Below are 22133 nucleotides of genomic sequence, written 5' to 3' on the forward strand. Positions count from 1 at the left end.
GACACTAAATACAACTAAATAACCTGCCCAAGGTCCCACAGTCAAGGAGGAAACCCTGGGACAGTTACTGGATTTCTGCATCTGGCTTCCTGTATCACAGAGAACTAATCTAAATCTCTTTCATAACTTTAAATAAATGAGCTCAGCTTTATTATTCACTGTTGAATGCCTAAGAAAATTATTAATTTTAAACATGACTTTAAAAAAATATGAGTGGATCCATAGAGGGTTTGTCTTTTTTGATCTCGTAGCTCTGATTGGAAATAAATCAGTATTAAGAGCGTTGCTGAAATCTCCACCGTGAAGATCCGTGTGGGTGCCTGGAGTCTGACAATAGAAAAGGTAAGCTTATTTTCTCCTCTAATACACGGTTCTTGAATAATTCCCATTGTGAGTTTGAAATAATTAAAAAAGTAATCTTATCTTTGCAATTTAGTGAAACATACCTGACAGCTGGGTATTGAAGAATTTATTGTTGCATTATTTCATAGCCTTCCTAAAATCCTAATCCTATTTCTCTTACAGAATGGGTATCGTCTTTCCTATTAAAAGGCACTGAGAAGTAATGGCAGATGAAATGTGGTCACACAGAGCAGTTGCTCAGAACCTCAGTAAAGCGTGGGTCTTGATCACACAGAGTTCTGCAGATCCCAGTAAATGGGGAGTAGAAACAGGCACATCTTCAATACAGATGTATCACATGGGTACAACTCAGCCACACTGAACACAGTGTCCAAGGCCACTTGCTGATCCTGCTTTTAGTTGCTATTGGATTCAGCCGGAGATGACTAAGGTGCATTCCCAGTGTGCGGGGTATTTAACGGAATACAAAATGGATTACAAGAATAGAACTGGAAGCCACTTTCTACTCCTCAGGGAGAAAGTAAGGACCTTCACCACCCCCACCTTTCCAAGTCTGATGTGAACACAAAGCTATATGCATGAAAGGATGTTGTTAATCAAGGAAGAACTGGTTCTAACTCATTAAGTATCTGAATGCCCAGTTTATCTGATGTTAGTGGGATCTTGCTAGTTTTCAAAGCTAATTTAAGCTGGCCTTAAAAACTAGCCAGTTTTTCTATTCCCCTTGTTCTAGATGGGTTTGCTGTACATTACTCAAGCAGTCACACAGTTAGTACTAGACTCTGAGTCGTCAGCTCCCCCACCTGACATGTTGCATCATATTAATGCTGGATGTCAGACGTGAATTATTTTAATGGCCCGTTTTATAAACTCCTGTCTGAATTCCTCCAAGAATTAACAGTTTTATTCTCTAACCACTTAATAAAATCTCTTTCCAGGTTGTCTCATTCAGAAGGTAACAGCGGAAAGCAGGGCAAGGCACATTTGTCCTGTGGACCAGGCAAATTCCTTTACACCAGGGCAATGGGCAGGGCTTCTGGTGGGCAGAGATGACTACATGTCAGGAAGCACGGGGTGAAGGGAAGATTCAGTTCAGAGTTATTTTTCTCACCCGGAAAAGCGCAAAATTATTGCAAACTACTTTAAAAGTGTTTGATTGTCATGTGAAATAGTTTAGCCATAATGAAAAATGCCAGAATAACAGAGAGATATTTGCAAATGGCATGAAATATTAGCCATATTACAGAGCAAAGTAGTGCTTTGCTGTGATGGAATGTGTTGGTACATTATTCATGCATTTTTGTTTTTATTCAGAGCTGTGTAGACACACATCTGCTTAAAGACATTAACTTTCCCATTCTGATTGAGTCATTGGGCAGAAGTAGGTTCATGTCATCATGGGTAGTGTATCAGTCAGAGTCTAGAAAAGAAACTGAAACCACACTAAATATTTCAAAGAAAGAAAATTTAACACTGGAACTGGTTACACTGATGATGGAAGATCTGAAAAGCCAATCAGGGGAAGATGAGGCATCCTGAAGATGGGCAACAGCAGGGAGCCACCAGTCCTAGGAAGTGGTATTTCCAGAAACCAGTACACTCAGGCTGGAACAAGTACCACTGTGAGTCTGCCTAGTAGAAGCTGGGGCCATGGAAGGAAGGGATGTCCAGTGGGAGTGGAGCCAGAGGAGACACAGCTTCTGCTGGAAACACCCCCTAAGGGCAGTGGGAGAAACGCCTTGACTTATCCCTCCTCCCTTCCTCCAGTCTTCTGCCAGTACCCTCTGAGGCCAAAATGACCCCGGAAGCTGCTTGTCAAGGGAACCTGAAAAATGGCATTTCCTTTGATTGACAGTAGAACAGCGGAAGGGAGGGAGATGCACCTAAGGACAAACAGGCAATGGCCAACCAGCACTTGTGTGCTGCCCTCCAGCATGCCATCCATGGCAAATAGCAAGCACCTTCCTTCTCTGCTGTAAGCTTTGCAACTTCATTGCTTCGTTTCCTTATATTTCGCAGTGACTTTTATTGACCTATTCCTTGTGTCCTGTGTTACACACCTATGCTGGAGTTTGCCCTGGTAGAAAAATAGAGATCTGGAGGGGATGTGTAAAGGGAGGGCACCAATGGGGAAGGCGTTGAAAACTTTATTTGGATATGACTTTGTTTAAAAAAAATCTGTGTGCAGTGCTGTATTATTATTTTTTTAAAGTATGTTTCTTTTGACAGACTACTTTTAAAAAAAAGTATTCATGAGTAAGGAGCACTTACTGGGTCCATCATTCATTTTTAGGATAGGTTTAGGGGCACACAGAGTAAGAAGAGAAATGGGCTCTAGGCTGAGATCTGCTTTAGCAAGGAGCAGAGTGGCTATGGGTAACCAAGGGAAAATGGGCAGAGTATGCTCCATCATTGCTGCTTCCTACCTCCATCCCCTTTAGGCTTGCCAGGGGCACCTAGCACCCTCCTCCTGTTCCTCGAGGCCTGAGTAGACCCTCACCTCTTGTGGGCATGCTTGCAGGGAGCTCATGCTATCACGAGCAGCAGTGGGACCTGTCTGTACCTTTTGGTGCCATGAGCCTGCCTCTCACCAATCCCAGGCTCCAGGCTTCGTCATCCACATGCCATCCATTTCTCTTGTCCCATTAGGACTCATTAGACCTGAGTCTCACTGCCTGAGGGCCAGGCTCTCTTTATAACCTCCATTCATCAAGAGCCCGTTATTTGTTCAGAATTGGACAAGACACTTTGCCTGGATTATTTCATTTAATCTTCATGGCAACCCCCAGTTTACAGGTGAAGAGTCAGATTTAGAGACTAATAATTTGCCCATCGTCACCCAACCAGTAAGTCATAGAAGTGAGATTTGAACTGGCTTCTGTGTTCAAGCATATACTCCGTTACAGCCCAGGGCCTATACAGAGCAGCAGGACTGCAGGCTGCTCCTCATGTATACCAGGCTGTCAGCATCTAAAGAACTTTGCCCTTTAACCAGGTATGTCAGAGCCACAGTCACACACTCAGAAGATGAAGAGAGCTGGATGGACAGTAACGCCTTCACGGGGACGCTGTACATGCTCACAGTGTACTGACCAGGACTCAAACAATATACTCTCCCAGCCCCTGGACTCTAGCTAGCCTTCCATCTCACAGAGAGGATCGGTGTCAGGTAATCAAACCCATTTCTTTCCTTGTCTCTTCTCATTTAGGGGGCTGTATCTACTTCCTACAACTTATTTTGTACCATTTATCAAGACTAATATAAAATCATTCTAATAATAATCTGCCTGAACTGGCCTTCCTATCTGGTGCCTGCTGGAGCATAACAGAAATCTTTTCATTTCAGTTTTAAAGGATTGCTTCATCCAACCAACTGACTGCAAACTGACACACAGTCTAACCTAAAGGTTATGGATCAGCAGGTAAAAGCAGAAATTCTATTAGCTTTCAGACCTGGGGTTTATGCCATTCATTTTAAATGAAACCAAAAATACAGAAATGGGAAAAGTACCATGGGTAGATCCGTTTTTAAAAGCATCCACTTACCTATAACATAAGTGCCAAGAAGGCAGTAGTTTCTGTATTATTATATAGATACTTTTTATTCCTGTTCATTGACTTTGACAAAAACAGTAAATAGTATACAGGGAACAGACACATTTTGAAGAAATGTTAAAATGTTGATTAATGTAACATTAAGAAATGTAAAGTTGGATGGGTAAAGAAAGAGAAAAATTAAAATACCTTTGGTTCTTAATGAAACTGCACCAGGCTTATATAAATCTAAATTCCTTACCTTCACCTAGGCCTAAAATAATGGGCTAACTTGACAGAGCTTTGCAAATCCTAGCAATGAACATTATCATTTATTACCAGAATGAGTGATAATATGAGTAGCAGGGAGATATCGCATATTGGGAAGTGTCCAGAGAGTTTAGCAAGACAATATTTCTTTTTCACAATACAAAGATAAAACAGTCGTAAAACTGAGAGTTCATTTCATTCACTTGGAAGAGAAGGGCAGGCGGCTGTTCTGGTTCAACAGATTGCAACCCTCTCCTAGAGGAGCATAAGGGAGAAAGAACAAACACAAGAGGTAATATTCACTCCACAGTGCAAGAAGGTACATGGATTTAAAGTCCATCACAGTAATTAAATTTCAGTGTTGACATAGTGCATTTCAACATTCAGAGTTCTAAATATAGCTTATACAGAGCCTGCGGGCAAAATGCAATGCGCATGAATATTTATCTGTGTAGCGAAGATTCTTCCGCCACATTCTCAGAAGGGTTGAGATTAGGACAGAGCAGGACAGAGTCCACAGAATGTGAGGATAATCATTTCAAATAGTTGAAACGATCTCGTGGCCTTATCCGAGGCAGCGTTTTGCTAAACATTTTTGATTGCAGGATTGCAGAACCCCTTATACAAATGAAATCTAACTAGAAGCCAAATATTTGAAATAGATTGAAGTGGAGTAGATCGTTGATCTGTGAGGGGGCAGGGTGTTCCAGACCCTTGACTGCTCAATGCCACAGTAGGCTCTAAGACGCACAACCTAAAGCTACTATTTAAACCCATATATAAATAAAATTAGAATTCATTTGGTATTTGATTGATTTTAAGGTACTGACAGATGGTAGAAAACTGTGTATTTCAAAGGAAGTTCTTATGGAATTGGTTGATTATGATAGGGAAGAAGCAATAAGATTAGAAGAAGTATATGTCATTCACCTTCTGCCACTCTTCAGTAAGATATCATCTTTTTTCACATTATTCCCTTCAACATGGGGCTGGTCCTGGCGTGAGCTGTGCATCCACTCTATGTATGCCTCTATTGCCAGTCTGTCTAGCTCTGCCCTCAGAGATGGTGTCTGCATTTGGACTCTCCCTTTGCTGGAAGTGGCTGGGACTACAAGGTGCTGTTCTTCCTGTTATGCCTACCATGTTTCTCCAGCATGAGCTCAGATTTCCTCAAGCATAGTCATTGGTTTATCAGACAGGTTAGGTTAAGCATGCTGTGGTAACAAATAATCCCAAGTCCTCAGTGACTTATAATAACCTATTTCTGGCTAGTATTATGTGACCACAATGGGTTGGCTAGATGTCTTCTTCACTCTGGGACCCAGGCTAATGGATCCCTCATATTTGGGACATTGCTGGCCCTAAGACAGAGAAAGGCCATGTGGCAGTATATTCCATAAGGATTCTGAAAACTTTCCGTTGGAAGTGGAGCACATCACTTCTTCTCGCATGCCATTGGCCAGAAGAAGTCAACTGGCCAAGTTTGATATCAAAGAAGGGAGGATGTATCACCTTTCCATAAGGAAGAGCCCACAGAGAGGAGTGGCAATATTTTAAACAACCTACTACAACTAACTAATTGTTAAGGCTCTCCTCTTTCTTTGCCATTGAGAAAACTCAACAATCTCAGCTTTTTTCTTTTGTCACATAGTTTCAATGGAGGATACTATTGTTTCTCTAGAATTGCCATGACCCATGCCAATTTCCATTGAGAACCACAAGTAGGGTTTCCTACTTTCGTATGGTCCTCTTTTAGAGCTTGTTTTTCCTTTTAGGATTGCCCACTAAATAATTTCATGCTTCAGGCTGCTGCTGGCTTTTAACATACTTGGAAAGCAGAGATACCTAACAAGTCCTGAACAAAATGATTTCTCTGCCTCAGTGCTGCTGACTCTCCCAGGAAGACGTTTCTATGGGATCCTATAATTATCAAATCATAGCTTTAAAAGCATACTTTCAGTACACATTAAGAGTGGCAGACATGATTTGCATCAAGACGAATGGCTTTGCATCACAGATGCTTATTAGTTGGTTCATGGATTGACTGACCCATAACATATTAATTCATTCATTTGTTCAGCATATACTGTGCACAAAGAAAGCACTGTGCCAAATTAAGTCCTATTCTCATGGAGTTTACAAATACAACCTAACCTGGGAGGGATAGCTGACATCACAAATGACATATTCAATATCTGATATCATCCCAACTGCTACATGATCCCAGCTCTACCATTTACTGACTAGACGACCTCCCTAGCTTCCATAATCCTCTTCATACTAAGATGGGGAGATTATAAGTATCTGCCTCATAAGTTTGTTGTAAATATTTCCTGAGATAATGAAAAGCACTAATTGTGCCTGGAGCAGAGCAAGTGCCCAATAAACATCAGTGCTGGGCCTCATCACAACGATGACCAGATTAAGTGTAAAAGGGGTAAGGAAGAGAATGTGGCTTTGCAGAATTTCATCTGAAAAAGATTTGGAGGTCTTCATTGAAGATGCTTACTACTGGTCAACAGTGTAATGTAGCTGTTTAAAAAGCTAAATCCAATTCAAGTAGTAGATGAAAAATGTCATATTGTAGCAAAATTAATTATACTTCAGTCTTTCCTGATCAAAACTCACCTAGAATATAGAAACGTGCTTTCTGATGTGAGGCACGTATTTCTGAAAATGGAGTACCAACTGTATGTGCACCACACAGGGTTCTGAGAACACAGTCCCTGTAAAGATGAGTTCCTGGCATTATACGCCGTCAGGCACTCTTCCATTTTTGTTAAATCACTAGAAGTCACAATGTGCTGTAGCTTTCGTTTCTTCTAGGAATTTTCAGACAACTGTTAGTCAATCCTACAGGGATGTTTTGCAACGTCCTTCCGAATGTCAAAAGGACTTACACCAATCCCTAATTTCCTGCTGATCTTTACCGTCTGTTACTTTGACCTTTTCATCAAAGGTTCCTCAAGCTGCTGGAAATCCTGCGTGTTAACACCCAGTGTGATACGCGTCCTGTGTTTCTTTGCCTCAGTCTCAGCACTACCACTTGCATACATCTTATCTGCCATTATGGTTTAAAGCAGTTCACCAGAACTCAAAAATCCATGGCAAAAAGAGAGGCCCCTGAGGGGTGTACAACACATATTGCTGAGCGCTTTCAACTCAGTATGGTGCAGTGGAGTATTCACTGGCTGAAAATATTTGCCATATGGGGCACTAATGTTCCCTGCCTGAAAGCATATAGAGCAGTCTACCACACCAGATCGCACTGGTTGGAGGATGCTGGCCATTCTGAGAAGCTGAAAAATTAGCTGTTAATGGTATATTCTGATGAGTTGTTCTACAAATGCAGATATTTTCCTTTGGGGAAATGATTTCATATAAAAATAGTATTGTAAGGACCCAGCCAGCAAGGGGCAGTAAATGGAATGTGTTCCAATTTAGCAGGACTGTAAGAGCGACAAGGATAAGCTATTGTTTGCTTAGAGGATAACCAGGTGATGAGGTATATAGGAAGCTTGGTTAGAGCAACCAGGAGCGTGAGCCTCCAAAAGAAAGCACAGTTCCCTTGGACGTGGCTTTCAAGCAAAATGGGAAGCCGCTTGCTCTGTCCTGTTCCAGAGGGCACAATGAGGATCAAAAACTGGAAATTATAAGAAAGCACATTTTTGTCCAGCTTGAGAAAAGAGTTCCTAATATTTAATACTGTCCCCAAAAGGAATAGTTTGTATTCTGTGATAATGAGCTCCATGTCACTAGAGGTAGTAAACTTGGATGACCGTTTGTTAGAGACACTGTATATGGGACTCATTAACTGGGTAGTGTGGTGGTTTATAAACTATGGCCACAAATTGACAAGCTGACATTCCTTCCATAGAGAGGTTGGGTCTATGTCCCCTCTCCTTGAATCTGAGTGGGCTTGTCATCGCTTTAACTAACTAACGATGGTACAAGTGACATCATGTGACTTCCAAAGCTATGACCAGACAATGTCTGCCTTGTTTTCTTAGAAAGCTCACTTTTGAGAGGCTCTCTCTCAGAACCCAGCTGCTATGCTGTGAGAAGTCCACATCACGTGGAAAGACCACAAGTGGCAAGAAAAAATCCAATTAAATTTAAATTTCCATTATTATCTATTTTGTCAATTGAAAAATCAGAAATAAATTAAGTTCTACCAAAATTTAATATTCTGCTTGACAATGGCATCATCATTCATCCATGTGTCAGAGAGTCAACATATTAAACATTCTCTTTCAGCATATTGTGACACACTCTGATTTGGGCAATCTAGTGAAATTAGTTTATACATTTATCATATTATTTAGGTTTTTTTTTTTCCTGCTTTTTCTCCCCAAATCCCCACAGTACATAGTTGTGTATTTCCGTGTGGCATGTGGGACACCGCCTCAGCATGGCCTGATGGACGAGCAGTGCGATGTCCGCGCCTAGGATCTGAACTGGCGAAACCCTGGGCCGCTGAAGCAGAACATGCCAACCGAACCACTCGGCCATGGGGCCGGCCCCTACGTTTTTTAGTTGTGACTTATTAATTAGCCCTCTTAAAATGAACAAGGGGATTAAAGGGACTCCTGCAAAGAAACCACAGATTGACAAAAAATGCTAACAATGCAAAACATACCCACAACAAGAGACTGGCGAAGCTGACATTTCCCCCATCTAGGTCCAGCTTCTCTAGCTAGCCATAGTGCCAGGATAAAAACTGTGACCATCTGATCAGAACTAACTAAACAATGTAGAAATTATCCAGGAGATTATGTGAAACAGATTTACATCCCCTCTATTATTGCCCCTCACCCTGAGTTGTGCCTTGATATATTTATGATAATAGCACATATACTCATATTTGTAAATAATAGAAATAGAGGGTTGAAACCATGAAATTGCCAATGATCAATTATTTTTACCCACAAAGTATCAATTTCATGTGGTTCAACCTAATTTATCAAAATTAAATACTCAAAAATTACTTACCTTTAGAGTGAGTGCAATAAAAAATTGTATGTAGGGGCTGGCCCCATAGGGTAGTGGCTAAGTTTGTGAGTTGAATTTTGGCAGCCCGGGGTTCACGTTAGGATCCCAGGTGCAGACCTGCACACTGCTCATCAAGCCATGTTGTGGCAGCATCCTACATACAAAATGGAGGAAGATTGGCACAGATTTTAGCTCAGCAAAAATCTTCCTCAAGCAAAAAGAGGAAGATTGGCAACAGATGTTAGCTCAGGGCCAACTGATGCTTCCTCACCAAAAAAATGAAAAATAAATTGTATGTAGACTACCGGTTTATGGAATAAGACGTGGTAAGCATGGATTTACTAAGTGCACAAGAAACTGTTTACCATCGTTCTCTGATTGTATAAATCTCCTGGGTATACGTGAGCACTGACCCATGACATGTTACAAAATTGTTGCTTTCCTTGTCTGAGGGATAAATAATTTTATTGTAACACATGGACCCTTTTCAATTAGAGTGGTTCTTAGCACCCAGATACGTTATGAAGAACTGACTTGAATGACAATGATTATTCTCTGCCTGACTCCATTCAGCAGTGATCTAGCTAGAAAATCAACATTCCTTAGGAAGAAACAAGGCTTTAAAAAGAATGATCTTTATGGGAGCTGGTGGTTATAGAGAATTTTAGTGCCAATAAAAAGAAGATGAGGATTACTTGTTCCTTTGAGGCTGTGAGGTAATTAAAAAACAATATTTAGTGGCTTTTAGAACACCTATTTCCATGAAATCTCGGCACTAAACAATTCAGGGAAATCAGAATAGATAAATCACCTAAACAGATCAGAAGAAATAGATAGAACAACCGTAATTCTGTGCTACCTCCACCCCCTTCAGATTCACTAAATTACTTCAACCTCTTGGCACAAAATCCCGTAACGCTCCAAAGCATGTGTCTTGCTTTGGTGCTTGTCAAAATTAGTGTCTGGAAGACAGCATGGGGAATACTTTTCCATACAAGGGACGGTTCCCTTTTGAAGACTTCCTCCCAAATGGCTCAGGAAATCTACTCTCATTCTGCTCATGCCATATTGACTCTCTCCTATCAGCTAATATTTTGCGCTCAGTTTCACAGCACAATATCTAAAACTGGATTTATTCCTGAAAGTAAAAGGAGACCATGGGTTTGTTTCTTCATTTGTTCTTTCAGTCATTGATTCATTCAACAAGTTTCCAGTGGCTACCACGTGCTGGGCAGTGATGAAGGGGACACAGAAGAGTGGGACAATTTGCAGTCTGGGGTTAAGAGACCACGAAAAAATTAGAATTCCAAATACTGGGTGATTTTGTTTCCCTAAGATTACGTGAAAATGTGAGAAAAATAAGACGAGTTGTTGAAAACTAATGTGTTCTGGCATTTTGTGTATTTCAGTAATTTGCATTTAAAACTAGCTCCTTGAGAAGCTATCCCAAAGTTAAAATCATGGGACAGATCACCTGGAATGGGAAAGAGACAGAAATGGTGGGCTGAGTAAAAGGGAGAGGGAGCAGCCCATTTCCAAATTCTCTGGGATACAGTATCGTGAACGGAGTTAACAGGGGACACGAACTTAGCAAAAGAATTTAGCCAGTTTCGAGAGACTCCTACTGGCTAAAGATGGCATGACTTGAGCATCACTAAGGATAATAACTACAATGGATTGAAATACTTCAATAAATTTTAAATTCATATGTTCTTCATGATCTTAAAAAAATTAGTAGGTACTAATGAAGAATGCGAGGAAGCTAAGTCATTATTCTGAAAACTATTAATAAAAGAATCAAGAATTTACTCTACCTTTTCTATATTAACTGTACTACTGGTAACCTAAGAGTAGATAAGAGGAATTTTTTAATAGAAATATTACATCTAATAAATGAAGAATGCATGAGAAATAAGGATAACATCATGTCATAATCTAATGAATTAATGGATTTAGGTACGGAACACCAATGACTAACATCTCCAAAAGAGACAACTAGATATTAGGTACTTTCTATTAAGTAGACAATATCAGATACGTAGATGTCTAATCAAAAAATCAAATCTGAATATGATCAAATTTCTAGATCCAACTGCGAACCATAGGGAATAAGAGGACCAAAGAAGATATTAAACTACACTATGAGGATGCAATTAGCAAAAGCTAGAGTATGAGAAGCTATAGGACAAACAGCCAAGAACCTTCAACAAATGAGCTGCAAGAAAAAAAAAGAGGAGCAGAGAGCCTACATATTTTTAAAAGTCTTAAAGATATATCAATCATTTGCAATATATGGGCTTTATTTGGCTGTGATTTTTTAAAAAATATTATAAAGTATAAATATTTATGATGCTTATGAGATAATTGGAGATGTAAACACTAGATACTTGATGATATGGAGAAGTATGGTTAATTTTTTTGTGTGATATTGGTATTCTGGTCATATATAAAAACTGAGTTTTTATCTTTTAAAAGCACACTGAAATATTTAGAAATGAAATAATATAAATATTATGATCTTAGATTTGCCTTAAAATAATCCAGAGGGTGGGGTTGGGGAGATGAGGCTGACGGTGGAGACAGGGCAGGGCAGACCACTGAATTAATGTTTATTGGGCTGCTGATGGATATGTAAGCATCATTATGCTATTCTGTTTATATTTGCATGTGTCGGGAATTCTCCACAATAAAAAGCCAAAAGAAAAAAAATTAGCGAACATATAAACTCACATACCCAAAAGACCAGCAAAAACTGACTAATTTAAGCTCTTTCAGATTTTCCAGTCAAGTTACCATACACCTACTGGTCTAGTTTTCTCAGAGCCAAAGCCATATTCACACGGAAGCATACGAATATATGTAAACACGATAGAAAATAGGAACTCTCTTTCAGTGCCTTTATATAGAATATATGTATGCCCACATGCACATGAATGTGTGCATGCATAGATATACACCCAGATGCATCTTTTTGATACTCTGCTTGACACTAGTTTTAGCTTTGTTAGAGAAGGCTGAGATCAAGCTGAAAACAAATAAACCAATATTTCAATTAGAAGTAAAACACATTTCAGATTATGTACCAGAAAAACGACCTTGGTGGCATGAGTAGATAGTGCATATAAAGTATGTCCATGAGAATGAGGCTGCAGATGCTGTGCCTCAAAGATTAAGGGAATTTTACACTATCAAATGTCTGTGTCTAGGTCGATTTCAGCCTGGAGAAAATGCACTAGATCTAGGAATTCACACTTCAGAGCAGCTCCAGGTTTCCAGGGGCTAATCTTTAAAACTGAATACACATAGAATCTTCTCGAATCCAACAAATCAAACAATAAAAAGATGGTTCACCTCCTTTTTGTATCAAAGGTCAAAGTGTCCATCTTAATACTACACGATGAAATGCTAGTACAGTGACATTAAAACAAAACAACACAAGCAAACAAAAAACTCCAAACTCTTGAAAAGTAACAAAGTCCAGATTATGATATAAGGGCCTCTTGTGTCCGATTGCTTACCACAACTAGCTGTTTACACAATGTAGAAACCCTTAAGGGCCCCTGCATTATTAGAGCAAATTAACACATTTCAAGAAAGTAGTGGATTATTGCAGATAAAGTGTTCTACCAACAGGGGTTTTATGGTTGGCAAATGTGATTATATATCCATTAGCATCCGCAAGGCAAACAAATGCATTCACAGTACCTCCAGGAAACACCTCGATGTGGATATTCTAATTTCCACCATTTCAAAAGGACAAAAGGATTTTTATTCAGGCGTAGCCAGATAATTTTAAAAAACTGAGTAGCAAACTAGGGCAAATTATTTCTGTAACTTAAACAATTATCAACTCCCCATCTGCTGTCTAAGGATAAATGGCAAAAAGAAGCATCTGTCATTTTTTTGAAATGTGGCAAATGTTGACCATCTACTTAATTACTCGACTGTGCTCACCCACTAAACATATTGAAATTTTATAGAAGAGAAACTTGGGAAAAGTGGTAAATACTCTCTTTTTCCATCTGAATGGAATAAGATCATAAAAAATGAGAAAGCTTCCCTCCCAGAACCGCTTGTTTATAAATCCAATTCTGTGGGCTCTGTCATTGCACTGAGGCACACTTGCAGTGTCCATTAGCACTAACAGGAGCAATTAGAGGAGAGCGCCTTGTTGCCTTGTGGGTGTCCATGCTAGGTATTCCCCCACTTTACTACAGCTTTGTTTCTGACAAATACTGGTGTGCTTGTAATGAACTTTAAGCAACAGCTGGAGGAAGACATGCCCAGTTTTCAAGGTCTGTGGGAAATGAATGTTTTTATGACATGATTTATAAATGATATTATATCTATGAAATTTTAATGCTTTAATTTTGGCCCACATGGCATGAATTAGTGAGCCAAGATACTATCAGGCCCCGTTTCCACAAGAGCAATTTCCACTAAAAGATTCAGAGGCCATAGCTCCTTCTAAAGGTTACCTTTCCAGCAGAAGGATGCAGTGGCGATGGAAACCTCACATGGCCTTTTCTGCAAAACAATTCCCTGGAGGAATCAAAAAACCACTCCATTCTATAGTCTTGCAATCAAAATCAGAGTAATGGCAAGATGAACATGTTTTGCTTGGATAACATTCAAAGAAGGCAAATTAGACAAACCAAAACAGATGAGAAAAGAGAAAAAAATCTAAAAGTATTTTCCTGCACAATTTCCTCTCCTTTTGTTTTTGTTGCCATCATATCTGAATAATTATGCAGCAAGTCAAAAAAAGGAAAAGAAGAAGTTCACATAAAGCCACGATCTTAATTTTTGAACCACAGAAATACAAATTTGTTTTTCTTTCCTTCTTTTTTCCTTTCTTTTTGCGGGGCGGGCGATGGTGGTGGTGGCTGCTGTTCAGTCAATCAACACTGCACGCACATGCCTGTACCAGCCATCAAGGGACTGGAGAAGCAATGTCAGAGCTGGTTTTGGTCTCACAGTCTAGGGAGGGAGGGGGGCAGTAACCATTACAGGGCAATCTGTAGAAGTGGATGATTACATTGTCTTCTGTCACAGAATCTACATAGTTCAGGGAGAAGGGAAATAAATCAAGGACATCTGTGGTGATCAGGAAAGGGTTCCATGAAGGAGATGAAGAGTTAAGGCTTGAACGGGGCATGGAAGACGATAGAATTTTGATAGCCACATGGGAGGCGGTACTCTAGGCAAGAGACCCTACTAGATGAGTCATGGAGCTTCCAGCCTCCAGATAATGCGTGTGTCTGGTAGTTTCCGAAGCATGTACATTATAGATGTGGATGACAGAGACAGACAGAGAGACAGAGAGAGAGAGAGAGACTGACGGGAATTAGTCGCACACACAAATCTACTCCTTCTGCTATGAGAACCCTCTCACAGTTCCTTGTGACTACTGCGGAAACGGTTAATCAGCCTTCCCAGAACTCATCCTTCTGCTATTTCTTCTAACATGTCATCTGTACATTCCAGAGTTATTATACAACTTTTATGAACCTAAGTCTACAAGACAGGCTCTAAGGTGTGACTGATGTCTCTTTCATACGCCAGAGAAATTTGCACACCCTGTGTCTCAGGGGAATAATATTTCAGCTCTTCTTGGGGTGTTATTACCTGTTTGTGTCTGGCTTCCACGGCACTGGACTGCCAAGATTCCTGATCTAACTGCAGCAAGGGAAAAGCTATCATCAATTATGGATTTGGAACAAACAATTAACTTTGCAGGAAGTAATTCAAATGAAAGCCAAATTTCTTCTTGGATATTTTGCGACATCAAAACTTTGGTTTATCAGGAGATGCAAAAGGACTTCATTTTCCATAGAGTCCATGGGTTCCATTAAGCTCTGTCCCTTGGCTTTTCTCTGTGTTGCTGTAAGAATAAAAGCACCATCAAGAAGGGAAACATCCATTGCCAAATAGCTAATAATCCTGTTCTCCACTGCATCTGACTGTCTCCAGGGGAGAAGCACAGAAATTCTTTGATCAGAGTTGCCTAAGGTTTCCCTGGCTGGCCCTGACTATACTGGCCACCTGTTCCCTGTTTAGAGAAACCATCCTTCCCCCTCCAACCTTCTGTTCCTTGTCTCAAACTAACGATGATATATGGGGTGCTCTGTTCCTCCTAATTATGAAAATTGCTTTCCATTGGTTCCAAGATTTTTATTTGATATCTTCTCAGAATCTTGGCTAGCCTCTGTGCCTTGGAGTCCTTAAGTAAAATTAGATCTTAGAGCCCCCATATGGAGTCTGACACACAGCTTTTAACCAGGAGCTCTTATTTAAAAAAGGAAAGCTGATGCTTCAAAGAAAAGATGCCAGTTCTTTACCGTGTAGTGCACCACACTACCAAGGCCAGGCTTCCATGTTTCAAGAAAAATTCCAGACCCTGGTACGTGAACTCCATCATTGGTGAACACGTCATTGCTCACTTCCTCTTCCCTGTAGATTTCCATCAGTATGCTGCTCTTTCACGATTCCTTACCCACGTTTGTGGGGGCACTACCATCCTCTTAACTCCCCAAGTCAGAGACCTGAGAGTTATTCTTGATGCCTTCACCAGTCCCACATTTAGTTACCATCAAACTTCTCTCCTCAATATCTTCTAATCCAGTCTACCCCAATCCACCCACATTCTACTACTTTATTTTAGGCTCTTACGATTGCTCACTGGGATTATAACAAATAGGCAGCAATTCATTCTTAGTCCCACCTGCCTTCCTTGCTCCAGCCTTACTATCATTTGTGTCTACACACTGTGGTCTGAATGATTGCTCTGAAGTGCAAATCTGCTATTATTATCCCTTGCTTCAAACCCTTCAGTGGCTCTCCACTACCGTGAGTTGATGCACGAGCCCTTTGCCAATGACGCCTGAATGTCCTTACCCTTATTCTTCTAAGTAACTGATTTGTCCTTGGGAACACATCTCATAGATGTCTTTCATGTCCTTCTGCGTTTCTCTAAAATAACCTGTCTGTTTACTAGTCTGCCTCCATAAACTCCTTTTGGGGATGAGAGGATGCTCTGTCTGATTGGTCTATGAATCCTCAGCACAAATGATAGTGTCTGACAGAGCCTATGTTCTTAATATATGTTTGGTGAATAAATCAATGATGCAATTAATAAATAAAGTCTTTCCTCCTTCTGATTTGGCCACTAGGGGCATAAGAGGATATGTCACTAGTTTTCATGTGCAGCTAGAAATCACAAGATGGAGAGCAAGCTCAATTGTTTTATTTTTACAATGAAACTGCTAGTGTCTTTGTGATGGATGTTGGAAAGAAATCTAAGATTGATTATCTTTTTTTTTTTTCTGCTGAGGATGATTGGCCCTGAGTTAACATCTGTGCCAATCTTCCTCCAGTTTTTAGTATGTGGGCTGCCAGCACAGCATGACCTCTAACAGATGGATGTAGGTCCACGCCTGGGAATCGAACCTAGGCCACCAAAGTGGAGTGTGCTGAACTTAACCACTAGGCCACTGGGCATGGCCCAAAAATGATTATCTTTTTGTTAGTAATTATAATGGATTTCCATTTATTCTGCACATAAAGATAAAATTTTGTTATGGCTCAAACCAAGACATTTCATCACTGGCTTCTCCATGACAGCATGTTCTTCAAGTGAGAGTTTCTTCTCAACTGTAAAAATAAGTGTTTGGGCTGCTTCGAATTGTAATTCCATATTCACACTTTCTATTAAAGTAACAACTCAGCTATTCAGATACCTTTGACCAAAGAAGAGTCCAGATAGAATTTAGAAGATCAACTTCTTTGCCTTAGCATGTGGTTTGAGGAAGGCCACACATGCCATGGATCAGTGAAGCAAGAAGCTGCCACCTTTCCTACTCGCTAAGTCAAATAAAATCAGAACTTCTGACAGAGGAGTGACAGATGTCAAAACCAGATCCCGCATCTCTACTTCTTCCATCCACCACTGATGCTTCTTTCATCTACTCTGTTATCTTCTTCATCGATTTTATGGAAGAGAATTTAGAACCTCAGACACTTTCAGGGCTCTTCTTGGCTGGTTGACCTTTGAAGCTTGGGAAAGAAATATGTTCATGCCTCAAGTCCACTGCCTGAGACAGTTTCTGAGACTTGCACATTATTTTCAAAAGAAGAGACTACACACTCATGGATTTCAGCTTCATATAAGGAAGATCCTTCTTAAAACTGGAGCTACTGGCTGGTGGAATGGGCTGCCTCAGGAAGTAGAGAGCTTCCTGTGCCTGGAGATTTCAAAAAGAGGGAGATAATTACTGTTTAATTTGCTGGGGAGAGGACTCAGCCATGGGGAACAGGGGTGTAGAGTAGGCAGCAATAGAGAGGGCAGACCATATAAAATTCAAGTCTCTGAGATTCTATCAGCCTAATAGATTTGACTCAAATGGTGGTAAATTCTATCTATGTGCAGAGTTAGTTAATTGTCAAAGGCTGTAAAACGTCGTCTAGAAATAAGACTGATATGACTATCTCGTTTTTATGTAACCCTCTATTTTAGACACACAGATTAGATAAAAATTCATGATCATGAATTTGACACATCATCACTCAAAACTATGCCAGATACCAGGTCCTGTAAGTGCTTATTTAGAATAGTTTGGCTACAAATTATTTATCAGATTTTAAGTTTTGCACTGGGTGTTTCTACCCTTTCCCTTCCACTTTCCATGGATTATAAGCTCTACAAAGGCGTTTTTGCATTATTCACTGCAGTATTTTTAGTATATGGAACAGTACTTGATTCACAGTGGGTGTTCAGTTAATATTTATTGAATGATGAAGATTTTCTTACAAGATTGGACAAAAAACATAAAGGTATCTGTCTGGAAAATATTTTCCCTGGATCCTTCTTAACAGTATTTATATCTGGATAGGCAAATTATGAGTGTAGCTTTTTTCTTTATGCTTTTTCATTTTTAATAATTTGTCCAAAATGAGCTTTTATTACCAATATGATAGAAAAATAAAAGGAGAGGGAAAGGGAAGAAGATGCCACCTTAGTCATATTGTCACATGAATATGGGCAATCTCTATAAACACGGAATCAAGAGGATGGTTTTCCGTTTTCTCTGTGTAGATGAAGGACAAACAATGTGACCTAAGTCACATAGTCACACAAAGATCTGGGCAGAGAACAAGCTGAACCCTTAGGATCCCTGGATCAGGGCAGGGTCCAACCTTGAGTTGCCCTCTACTGCGCAATTCACATGCAGAGCCATGCTTCCTTGGAAATAAGAACAGTGCCTCCTGGTGTTTAAAATATATATGATGGATGCTGCTGCATGCCAATCAACGACAGGAATTGTAATGCTGAAGGAGGAGGCAAGGGGCACAATGACCTGTCAGAGGGCTCATATTGCCTTCGATGTTTCAACAAGTAACTGGATGCTTGCAAGAGGACCTAAAAGGCAGTTTCACTCACAGGGACTGGTAATCACTTTTAAAAAGTGCCTGTAGGAATAATCAGGTGTCTTGCATGCTCCCTGGATGAGACCCGGCCAAGTGACTTTTGAGGTTGTTTAGCATTGCCTGCAGCCAGAAGTACAGCTGAAGCCTATTTCCTCACAGTTCCCCCGGCAACATGCTTCTAATCTAGCTACATCGATCACTGAGAAAAGATTATCCACTTCTACAAAACATAGTTAACTTTCTGGGCTGTGGTCTAAGATCAGCAAAGCTTTTCTTAACTGATAAGACAAGCAATTTCATTTTCTTCTCTAACCAGTTTAAGGTAATAAGTCACTACCTAGAATTGTTCCAAATGGTATCTTCTTGTCTCTTTGCCAAGCTGTGAAACTAACAATACTTTTGACAAGCTGAAAAATTCCTTAGCTGCCTGCTGTCTCTGCAACAAATTTCCTTCATCAACTAATTCACTAATTTGGGACTTCTTGAGAACTCAGCTAATTTGTAAGAACAGGTGGCTCATTCCATAAGTGTTCAATAAAGATTCACACATGATTACACATACAGCCTTGCCTTAAAAACAAATGAAGAAATGTGTGTATTTATGGAGAAGCTAAAGAGACAGACAGATTCTTCAGCAGCTAACGGTGTGCATCTGGTGATCTGGTAAAATTATTTCAAAAACTGGTGGAGGAAGGGAGTGGAGGCAGATGACATAAGGATATAAAGTCCTCGTCACACAGATAATTAATTATTCTTGAGAAACTACCAAAAAGTGATGGATATGAAAGCAAATAAGCAAAAAACTACTAATCACAGCATCACTCTCATTTTTTCTCTATTCTTACGTTTACCTGGATTTGAGTTCATTGATTCATGCAGCAATTTTTGAGCACTTAATATCGCTTAGTACGTATGTTTCAGGCACTGCTCCAGTCACTTCAAAGTCAACTACCTTCTTTTTTTATAAAAAGAGGAAAAAGTGTGTTGTATGGCTAAGAAAATATCATTATCTTTTTAAAAACATGAATTAGATGCTGAGATATTACTGGAATAGGTAAGAAAAAAAATAATTCAGGTAAAAAGTTGTAAGCCAGTCAATCCACCAGTTGCTTGGGCATAAAAATATCAAAAAAAGAAAGAAAGAAAGAAAAGAATGACTATAACAATTCTGGCTAATGTTTTGTTGAATTTAAGGATTATTTTCCCATTGGGAAGAAAAAACTTGCATTAAAAAAAAAAAACCCTGACACATGAGAACAATAGAAGCTACAAAGTAATGTTATTATTCTGTATTTTGATTAAAAGGGTAACAATTTCTGCTAAGAGAGTAACTACAAGAGAACATAGGAACTTTTCCCTCTTTTTTCTTAGTAAGAGAATTAAGAAAACCCATTGGATGTTGCATACATTATTACCTTATAAATCATCAGAACCAAATAGTATAAAGCCCAGTGAGTGCCACAATGGTTTTGAATTAACACATGCATAACAGGGTGAAAATGAATTCAGTCACTCTTTACGTATGGCAAACAAAGAGCACCAACTCACTTAGGCACAATGGACCTTTCTTTCCTATGAACAGTTCTTGCTCTCCTTTTTTATTCTTTTATCCAGAAAAAGAAATGTTTGCATTTATAAGATAGTAAATATTTCAAGTGCTCTGAAGGTTTAAAATAGAGGTTAATGGAGGTGAAGAATTCAACACAGTTCCCTGACAAAACGTGGTTTTCTAAAAGAAAGAGGATCCAGTTCTACAACCTGTGATAAATCATGGCTGTGAAAATCCTTCAACTGCTACAAGAATTACTGGCCTTTATAAATGTGTAAGTTAACTCTTTTAAAAGTAGATGGATACAGAAGTAACTCACATTTTTTGGTCCAAGAGATCAAAAGGGGCTCAGTCATTTATTCACTTTCATTAATTTTTCCACTTATTCTAAAACCATTTACTGAACATCTGACAAGAGCTAGGTATCATGATAAATTCAAGGCACATGAAGGCAAACAGAATGTTACCATTAATGACTACAGCAAAGTTTCGTAAGTGCTAAGAGAAGCGTATGTGAATTGGAGAGGGGAGTCTAAACCAGATTTCCCAGGAGAGGTAGTGATAGATCTAAGGTTTGAAGAATAAGTAGGAGATAGCTCTAAGAAGAAGGGAATTGGGATATAGGAAGTTACCCCTGGGCAAAGTGAAGGCACAGAGTGGTAAAAACAAACATAATGTATTTGTGAAAATAAAAGTAGTTTGGTACAGCTGTAGAGGTGAGAAGGAGACAAGTAGGTAGGAGATAAGTCCAGGATGAGTTCAAGAAAATTCTCATCTGCTAACCAGAGTCTAGAAATAGTGGAGACACAACAAGAAAAAAGAATGAGAAAGATTGAAGATAGCTTAAGGGACTCTTGGGACACTAGAAGCAGACCAGTAAACATACTATGGGAGTATATATAACGTGTATATTATTCAGGAAAAGAGAGAGAAAAAGGGGCAGAGAGCTTATTCAAAGGAATAATGCCTGAAAGCTTCCCAAATTTGGGGAAGGAACCAGACATCCAGATCCAGGAACCTCAAAGGATTCCCAAAAAATGAATCTAAAGAAATCCACATCAACACACATTATAATCAAATTGTCAAAAGTCAAAGACAAAGAGAGAATTTTGAAGGCAGCAAGAGAAAAGCAACCTGTCATATACAAGGGAAACGGCATGAGACTACAAGCAGATTTTTCGTCAGACACCTTGCATGTTAGAAGTGTGTAGGATAAGCTATTCAAAGTGCTGAAAGGAAAAAACTGCTGACCAAGAACACCATAACTGGCAAAACTGTCCTTCAAAAATAAAGGAAAGATAGACTTTCCCAGACAAATAAAAGCTGAGGGAGTTCATCACTACTAGACCTGCCTTAGAAGAATTTTGCTAGAGAGACCTCTTCAAGTTGAAACAAAGGACATTAAACAGCAGCATGATAGCATAAGAAAGTATGAAACTCATTGGCAAAGGTAAATATATAGACAAATACAGAATTCTGTATTACTGTAATGATTGTGGGTAAATTAGTTTTCATTCTAGTATAAAAGTTAAAGACAAATATTAAAAATAACTATAAAATTATGTTAATAGATGCACAATATAAATAGATATAAAATATGATATTGATAACATATAATGTGGAGAGGGGAGAGGTAACAGTGCAGAGTTTTTGTATGCAAGTGAAGTCAAGTTGTTATTAGCTTAAAACAGTCTGTTACAACTATGAGATATTTTATGTAAGCCCCATGGTAACCACAAAGAAAATACCTATAGAAGTTACACAATAGAAATAGTGGATGTGATGGTTAATTTATGTGTCAACTTGACTGATCTAAGGGATACCCAGAGAGCTGGTTAAATATTATTTTGGGGTGTGTCTGTGAGGGTCTTTCTGGGAAAGATTAGCATTTGAATTCATGGACTGAGTAAGGCAGATGGTTCTCCTCAATGTGAGTGAGCATTATCCAATCCATTGAGGGCTTGAATAAAACAGGAAGGGGGAGAAGGGTCGAAAGCAC

General features: G+C 39.4%; 1 protein-coding gene across 5 annotated transcripts in view; it reads right to left on the reverse strand.

The window, feature by feature from the left end:
* The window catches only part of ST6GALNAC3 (ST6 N-acetylgalactosaminide alpha-2,6-sialyltransferase 3), a 498766-nt gene that overhangs the window by 38498 nt on the left and 438135 nt on the right, over positions 1–22133 (reverse strand). The gene's annotated exons all lie outside the window — the stretch shown is intronic.

This window comes from Equus przewalskii, chromosome 24 (genome assembly GCF_037783145.1).
Source record: "Equus przewalskii isolate Varuska chromosome 24, EquPr2, whole genome shotgun sequence".
Taxonomy (NCBI): Eukaryota; Metazoa; Chordata; class Mammalia; order Perissodactyla; family Equidae; genus Equus; species Equus przewalskii.